The following is an 8,646-nucleotide window of genomic DNA, read 5'->3' as shown; positions in this document are numbered from 1 at the left end:
TTCGTCATATGAACTTTGAGGAGACACAAATCAGCCCATAACAGCTCACTCCACCCTCTTCACCCCAAGGCCCCTTCCTCCCCAGGTATCCTCAGCTTTCCCTGTGTTTGCTGCCCCCAGACATTAGCAGGGAGAACTTTAGGGGCCCTCTCTTTTATGATCCCGGCCAGTAACTGAACCAGAGTCTGAAATGAGTGGTCGTGGTCCTTTACAGACCAGAGGTAGAGAGATGGGCTATGAGGCAACTCCTTCTTTACCTGATTGAAATATTTCCCTCAGTTGAAGGGGAACTAGCTCCTCATCCAGCAGGTGCGCTCAACTGTCACTAGGCTGGAGCACTTAAGTCTTCTAGACTCTCAGCTGGCATTCTAGATTCATCCCACATCCTTGATGAAGCATCGTGCTGGTGGCTCTGCAGCCCTGCCTCCAGGACTCTGGGTCAGAGTGGAGACCTTGTCAGAGCTCAGGGGCGCTCACAGAGAAACAGGTCCCTAAGAAGTGCGATGCGCGCCCTCGCCACTAGAGGGCCCAGTGGCGCCGCAGCCTGGGGAAGACTGGTCCTCTAGGGAGGTGGCTAGTTCAGAGTCCAGCTATTTTTAAAGCTTATTTTTAATGCTACCAGCTGCTAAGCACTGTGTTGCCAATAAGAAAAAGTTACCATTAGTTAAAAGTCGCCAGTTTAACCAAGGAACTTACAGACAGGTCAGAGGGTAGCAAATGTGAGCCTTAATATTTTTCCCTCCACAAAATTATACTGAAAAATTTCAAACATGCGTGGAACACCTATCACTCATTATTTAAATTCCCACCATTAATGTTTACTATACATACTTTGTCACATATCTGTTATCTGCCCATACAACCATCTATGTCATTTTTTATGCATTGCAAACCAAGCGAGGCATATTGTTTCGAGATATTTTTTTCCTTTGCTGTCCCCTCCCCCACTTCAAGCAGCAGTGAGCTACCTTTAATGCCTCAGGAGAGGCATGTGGCTGGAAAGAGAGCAGTAGCCCTGGAGTCTTCCTTGGTTTTGTTTCGTGTCAGCTCTTAGGAAGAGAGGATTTGCTGGACAGACACAACGTCTGTAGCAAAAAGGTAAAGGGAGAAAGGATTCCCTGTGAAATAGGGACTTATTGAAAGACAGGGGCAAAGTAGGGAGACCTGTGCCCTGTTCCCTGGGGAGAGTATCCCCCCTGCCCTCTGAAGGTTACAAGACTCCAAGGAAGAATGGCTGCATGGGCATCTGAGTATTTCTGCCGAGATGATGAGCATCTCAGATCCCTGGAGCTGATGACCGAGGATCAGAGGGGCCCCCCATTTGCCTTGAAAATGTGCGGGCTTCCTCTATACCCCATGTTAGGGACTGAATTGTTCCTCCAAAATGCCTGTGTTGAAGCCCAAACCCCCAGTAACCACAGGATGTACCTATATTTGAAGATAGTACTTTTAATTATGTAATTAAATTACAGCAAGATCTTTAGTGTTGGTCCTGATCCAATTCCTTTTAGAAGAGATTAAGACACAAGAGAGGCATCAGGGATGCTCCCACACAGTGTAAGACCATGGGAGGACACGCCAAGACGGCAACTGTCTGCAAACCAAGGAGCGAGACCTCAGAAAAAAAAGCAAACCTTGGTCTCAGACTTCCACCCTCTAGAACTGTGAGAAAATAAATGTCTGTTGTTCAAGCCCGCCAGCCTATGGTATTTTGTTACGTATTAGCAAACTAATACAGCCCCTCACCCCTAGATATGTGCAAGGCCCCTGGGGGTACAGGGAATTCTGAAACAGAGGTATGAATATTCTGCCAACTCAGCCTAGTGGCTCAAATTAAGATATATGGGTTTTGTTTTGTTTTTGGTTTTTTTTTGCACAGCTGATGTTTTTGAGAGTCAGATCCAACATACCATTGATCTGACTATTATAATGGTATACTCTGTGTATAGAAGAGTGGTGTCAGAGGCTTCTCATAGAAAATATGTGGTGCTTTGGATTTTGAAAAAATTATGGTAAGATGAAGAAAGTCTTTCTAACTAGGAGGAACAGGATAGAGATAGGAAAGGCAGGAGTGTACCCAAAGAACTACACAGAGGGTTTCACTGAGTGCTGACTTCATGTTGGGCACAGGTCCACGAATTTAAATGTGTAAATCATCTAATCCTCACAATGATCCTTCCAGGTATATCCTATTATAATCCCCATGTCATAGGTGAGAAAACTAAGGCAGAAAGGAATTAACTTGCTTGAAGTTACAAAGCTAATAAGTAATGGAGTTAGAATGTAAACCTTGAGGCTGAGTTCCCCAGTTTCCGTTTCCCCCACTTCCTTTCTCACTCCTCAAACAGTTGTTATTGCTGGAGGATAAATTCAGGATGAAGTAGAACTACCCTGTAGGAGGGCCAAAAGGTGTGCCTGGAAATTGGCAAAAGTCAAATGACGAGGACCTTGCTGTTTTGAATTTATCCTGCAATCCAGGGTTATCCAGGCTCAGGTTCTCAGACCCTGAGTTTGTTGATTTACTCTTGGGATTTGAGGATTCCGAAAGAAATTTTCAGTTTGGCACTTTCCATTTGAAGGTACTCTGAAATAATATAATCACCGTAAGCCTCAGGAATGGCCACCCACTTCAGGGCCCACAGTTGCATTGCTAGTTGTAGTCTAGCTGGTGCCACAATCTTCAAAGGGACCAGGGTTTGCTAGTTAATTCTTAAGTCAAACCGAAGTTCATGGACACATTCTCAGGAACGTCAACATATATATTTTTCATTTAAGGGGGTTCCTCATATTACTCAAATTTGAGAAACACCACTGCAGGATTCTAAACTGGGGTAGAGGTTGTAGGGGAGAACAGAGAGGCTGGATTCTGTGGTTTCTGAAGGGGAGACCAGGCGTATCCTGTGTGGGCGCCAGTAATGGTCCAGGGTGTCAGGAGTTGTCCAGGGAGGAGGGGTGCCTGTGCACTGAAAACTGAGCAGAGGGGTTAGAGCCTAGCATCTAGAGAAGTCGTGTGGTGCAGTCAGGAGTCCATGGACTTCAGAGTCTTGAGCCTGGTCTAGACCAGCCAGGTAACTTTGGGCACATTTCTTAGCTGTCCCGAATCTAGTTCCCCCGGATATAAGGATTAAAGGAAGTAGCAGACATAAAACCCCCGAACAGAGCAAGCAATGGATCCATGGTGGTCTCTCCTCACTCCTTTCCTTCCCTCTCTCCTCTCCCTCTCTCCTCTCTGTCTCTCTCCCCCTTCCTCTATCTCTCTCCATCTCTTTACCCTCTCTTTCTCTCCTTCTCTCCTTCTTTTCATCAATTCTTCCCTCAATCTCCCTCATCCTCTATAAGTACAGACTGCAGCCTCTTTTTCTCTGGCAGGTGCCACACTGAATTGTCATCCTGCAGTTGTTTGTACTGTTAAGGGTGGAAAAATTTCCAGTAAGCCAGCATTAAGGATTTACTTCTGATTCTGTTAACCAGGGTGTGGTTATCTGCTCAAAGATATGCTAACAGCCAACTTCTGATTCTATAATCTGTTTACTTGTTTTGATGTTAACTGGGGTGTGGTAATCTGCTTACTTGTTAACCAGGGTGTGGTTCTAGGTTTTATAAACTGCCTCTTTTGGGAGCTGGGGACTGATCTCTGACCCTGCGTGGTAGAGAGTCAGTCGCCAGCCGGCTAATAGAGGCTCGCAATTCATCTCAATTGGCTCCGTGGGTCTTAGATTCGATTGGACCACAACAGTACTTCCTTCTACACCAGCAGTCCCCAACCTTTTTGGCACCAGGGACCAGTGCTCCTATGAGAATCTAATGCCCAGTGATCTGAAGTGGAGCTGAGGCCGTGATGCTAGAGCTGGGAAGAGGCTGCAAATGCAGATGAGGCTTCACTTGCTCACCCACTGCTCACCTCTTGCTGTGCAGCCCCATTCCTAACAGGCCATGAATGGGTCCATGGCCTGGGGGTTGGGGACCCTTGCTCTAGACTGTGCCTTTCTTAGAGACAAAGAGAAATGTGTTTATATCTCATTACAAGGATTATGGGAACCAACAAAGGGGATTCAGCAGTGGAATGATAAGATTTTCATTTTAAGAAGATCTATGGCTGCTGCTGGTTGATGCATAGAGAGGAGACCTGGCAGGAGTGAGTTGACATGGGGAGACTTATAGAAAGAAGAAGGATTGTGCCAGGGGCAGGGTGGGAATGGTGCAGATGGAGAGAAGTGTACAGATCAGGATACAGTTTGAAGTGGAGTCCTGATGGATAGGGGTGGAGTAGGGGATAAAGGAAATTCAGGATCAAGGATAACTCCATGTTTTGACATGATTAAGCAGGCAGATGGGGTCTGTTTTGCAGGGATGGTAAAAATCAGAGGAAAGCAGATGGAGAGTAAAAACAGAGTTCTGTTTTCATCATGGTAGGTTACGTAGTCGATCATAGGTGGTTATAGCAAGTACTCAGTTACATGCATGACTCTGGTGTTCTAGAGGAGTTTAGGGTTGGTGATATGAAATTGGAATCCATGGATATTCAGCTGTCATTTAAATCCCTGAGCTAGTGTGATCTGGAGAGAGAACCTCACACAATAAAGAAAACATGGCCTTGGCCCCGTCTAGAGATAGCAATATCCCAACACTAAAAACTGAGCAGAGGAGTTAGAGCCAGAAAAGGAGGCTAAGGAAGAGCTTCCAATGAGTCAGATACTAACTCAGAATCCTTCTCAACACTATTTCTGGATGCTACTACTTACAAAGTGAAGATGGCATGTGAACTAAATCTACTTGCCATTCCTGATATCATCTAATCTCCTAGTTTTGTGGAAGAAGAAACTGAGTCTGAGAGGTGTACTCTCCGTATGTTTCACCAGCAGACCTTCAGTATTCTGCTTACTAGTTCAGTGGGGGTAGGGGAGTGAGGGATGGGGGTGGTGGGACTATCAGTTATCTGGATTCTATGATGTTTTTATGGAATTATTCTGTATTAGTCAGGACTCTCCAGGGAACCAATAGGATATATGTGTATATATGTGTGTGTCATTTCTCTGTGTGTGTGTGTGTGTGTAGAGAAGGATTTATTTTCAGGAATCGGCTCATGTGATCATCGAAACTGGAACGTTCGATCTGCAGGGTGAGCTAGCAGGCTGGAGACCCAGAAGAGCTGTAGTTGAGTCTGAGACCATATGCTGGCAGAATTCTCTTCCTCTGAAACAGTCTTTTATCCATTCAGGCTTTCAACTGATTGGATGAGGTCTACCCACAATATGGAGAGTAATCTGCTTTATTGAAAGTCTACTGATTTAAATGTTAATCTCATCTTAACTATACCTTCACAAATACATCTAGAATAACATTTGAACAAATATCTGGGTACCATGGATTCACCAAGTTGACACACAAAATTAACCGTCACATATTGGTTAAATTGATTCATTTTAGGAAACAGAGTTAATAATAGTCTTGTCTGATGTTAGGAGAAAAAATTAAAAGAGGTTTGGGACATGGGTTGGCTGTCCCTTACTAATAAAGCATACATTGGGAACTTGGCTTTGGTGATAATAAAGGCATCTGAAATGTGATCACCCTAATAAAAGCAGCAACAGCTGTGATTTATTGAGCACTTGCTATGTACAAGGCACTCTGCTAAATGCTTTTCAGGAATTATCTCATTTGGGATCACTCTGGCCCCATCTGGCCAGAGGCTGCATGTAATCATACCCTTTCTAGGGTCTGTTACCTCCCTAGAACTCTAACCTGGAAAGTCAGCCACAGAACCTCTTTCTCTGGGACCCACTCATCCTGCTTCCTGCTCCATAGATTAGAGGATATTTTTCAAGAGAAATGGCAGGGCAGAAATTCCTCTTCTTCTTCAAGAGCTCGAAACCATAGTCCAGAAGTTTCTTTGTTTTCTCCTCTCTATTTTGCCTAATTCCACCCATGAGTGATCCTAGCTGTGTCGAGAGGGAAGTGCGAAGGTGGGACTCTCTGGGAGAAAAATTCAGTTTAGATTTTAAAGACATTCTCCCATCTGGTTCATGATAGTCAATGGTGTCACCTTCTCTTGGTCACGTATTTTACTTTCTTCTTCCTTCCATCTCCACCTTCCCCTTCATAAAGGAGAGGAGGGTGCACTGAGAGGATTGCAAATACCTGACTATTATTGACATAGATAACACTACGAGCTCTTGTTTTATGAGAAAAAAAACTCACAAAAGATCTTGAATGCTGCTTTATATTCATATTTACTTTCATTTCCACCCCCTCACAACTCTGCTTAACTAAAGGGAGCTGGTAGCAACCACTTTGCTTTGCAGCTCAGCTGGTAAAATGCCTGGAGAGTAGCCAGTTGCATGGGTTCAATCTACTGATGAGTCATCAGTTTCTTTCTCACCCAAAACATCTGGTTTAGGATCCTGAGTTATGAGCTAATATTAAATATAAAAGTTTATAGCATCACATATATAATACTGTTGATTAGAAACATCAAGAAAAGTAATTGACTGGAGGGGACTCTGTGTGACCAGCTGGTTAAACATCTGGATGGGATCCAAGAGGCCTGAATTGAATTCCCAGTTCATCCATTCTTTTTTGGTCAGCCATATCTGGTCTGGGATCTTTAAAGATTTTGACTCTCCTCTTTGGATATTACTTTTTACCAGTGTTTTATATACAAACATTAGAATGTATATGTCAGTTCACTGTAAAAGGCTGAAATAAAATAATTCTAATTTTTATCCTCTCATGTATCCATTCATTAGACATTTATTGGTTTTCATTAATATTTCCTTAGCCGCGGAGTATTACCAGCCATGACCACTTGGTGACAGTGTACACTCATTTTTTTCCCTTGGGCTGAGTTGAGAGGAAGAATGCAGCTACCCAGTCCTCCATCTGTTTTGCAGCTGAGCCTCGGCGGAGGAGGTGTACAAGTTCCTCCCAGTCTGGTGCTTTGTTCTCAGGGGGCTTCACTTGACATACATTACTTAGTTCTCCACAAAATTCCTTTACCAACTACCTCCCTGTGTGTGACCAATAACCTGAAGCTACCATGCCTTTGGGTGATATTCTATGTTTTGTTTGCTGAATAGTTGCTTCCCACCAGGACACCAAGGATTTCTTCATGCCCCCTGGTGCATTTGGGTCCAGGATTTAAGGACAGAGGTTTCTTTCCTGGAATCTCTTCTCAAGCTGCTTCATTCCAGGATGTCAGGTGGAAAGTAGTTCACATCTCTTATGGTATTATGTTAAGGACTCAGAGGGCTGAGAGTCATATTGAGCTGTGAGCTCTTCAGGGGCAGAAGACATCAAGACCCAAATCAAGAACTACCAGACTGCCCCTTTTGACAGCCGCTTCCACAACTAGAACCAGACCAGGACCAGTTGGCCAAGCTACCTGGATTTCCACTGCTGCAAGAAGGCGCTGAATGCTAGGGGGTGATGTCTCCATGTGTGAATGGTACCGGTGTGTGTACAAGCCCCTCTGCTCCATATCCTGGTTGTCAGCTTGGGACAACCACTGGGCAGAAAGCACCGTTTCCTGGGAAGATATAAACTGGCTGCACCTCACCTGTCATCTGCTCTCTACCCTTTTCCTAGGGAGGTGAAGGGGGACCTGAGTACATCCTACCCTGGGATCCTGAATCATGGCTTCACTAATGATAAATACTTGTTAGAAAAATGTATTAAAAAGTGTAAAAAAAAAAAAAAAGACTCTGAGTCCTCACTGTCCATGCCCAGAGGTCATGAATGCTATGCTTGACTGGCAACTGCTGGATATTGGCCACCCTTTTACTTCACCACGTGATTTGGGGAGGGCAGTAGGAGATGCCTGATATGTAATATCATCCCAATCTGATCTGTATCACTGAAGAACATTTTATCGTCTCTCCCTCTGTCATTTTTCCTGCTTTTTGTGTCTAGAAAGTTGTTGCTCAGGGAGGAAGGACAGCGAGCTAGCTATCGTTATTACACACAGGAATCCTCTCCTTTGTTGGGCCAAGTGTCACAAATCACTGTAGCTGCCCTTCTCCTTCAGAGCACTGCAGGCAGGGTAGCAAAAGCCATTCATTTATGTGTCACTTGACCACTATTTATTGAATACCTGCTAAATTATAAAATAAAAAGAGATGAATTATTAAAAGTCTATAAACTATTTGTAGAAGATGGATGCCCTTTTGAAAGATACACCAGGAGTATAAGCTCTCAGAATGTGAGTTCCAGGCTAACATCATAATGATGAGCCAAAAACTTGTTACAAATGTAGATTCTCAGGCCCCACCCCAGATCTACTGAATCAGCAGCTTGAGGTGGCGGGGCGGCGGGGCGGCGGGGCAGGAGGCAGCTGACTGTGCTGTGACAAGTTCTCCAGCAGATTCTGGGAACCACTGTGTTTGAATGAGCCCTTCCCTCCCTCTCTCCCATCCTTCCTTGTTTAATGAGTTCTTTTGAAGAGCCAGGTAGAAGATTATCTTCGTCCCTGCCCTCATAGAGTTTACAAATTAATGCAAAAGACAGTAAAAATCGGGGCATATGATAATAGTACGGTATACTCTATGATAGGGGACCTATGGCGTGTTGTGGGGGGGCACATATTAGAGGTTCCTCAATCAGTTTTGGGCATAAGAAGTGACATGGAGATGTAGACAGTAAAACCAGAGT

At 44.4% G+C, this 8,646-nt stretch overlaps 1 pseudogene; it reads left to right on the top strand.

Moving 5' to 3' along the window:
• The first annotated feature begins 1,230 nt into the window (after positions 1-1,230).
• On the top strand, positions 1,231-7,539 carry LOC107517394 (annotated as a pseudogene).
• The last annotated feature ends 1,107 nt before the right edge of the window (positions 7,540-8,646 follow it).

This window comes from Rousettus aegyptiacus, unplaced genomic scaffold (assembly GCF_014176215.1).
Source record: "Rousettus aegyptiacus isolate mRouAeg1 unplaced genomic scaffold, mRouAeg1.p scaffold_m13_p_6, whole genome shotgun sequence".
NCBI classification, from domain to species: Eukaryota; Metazoa; Chordata; class Mammalia; order Chiroptera; family Pteropodidae; genus Rousettus; species Rousettus aegyptiacus.
The sequence above is the reverse complement of the archived record's forward strand: the minus strand, read 5'-3'. Positions and strand labels throughout refer to the sequence as shown.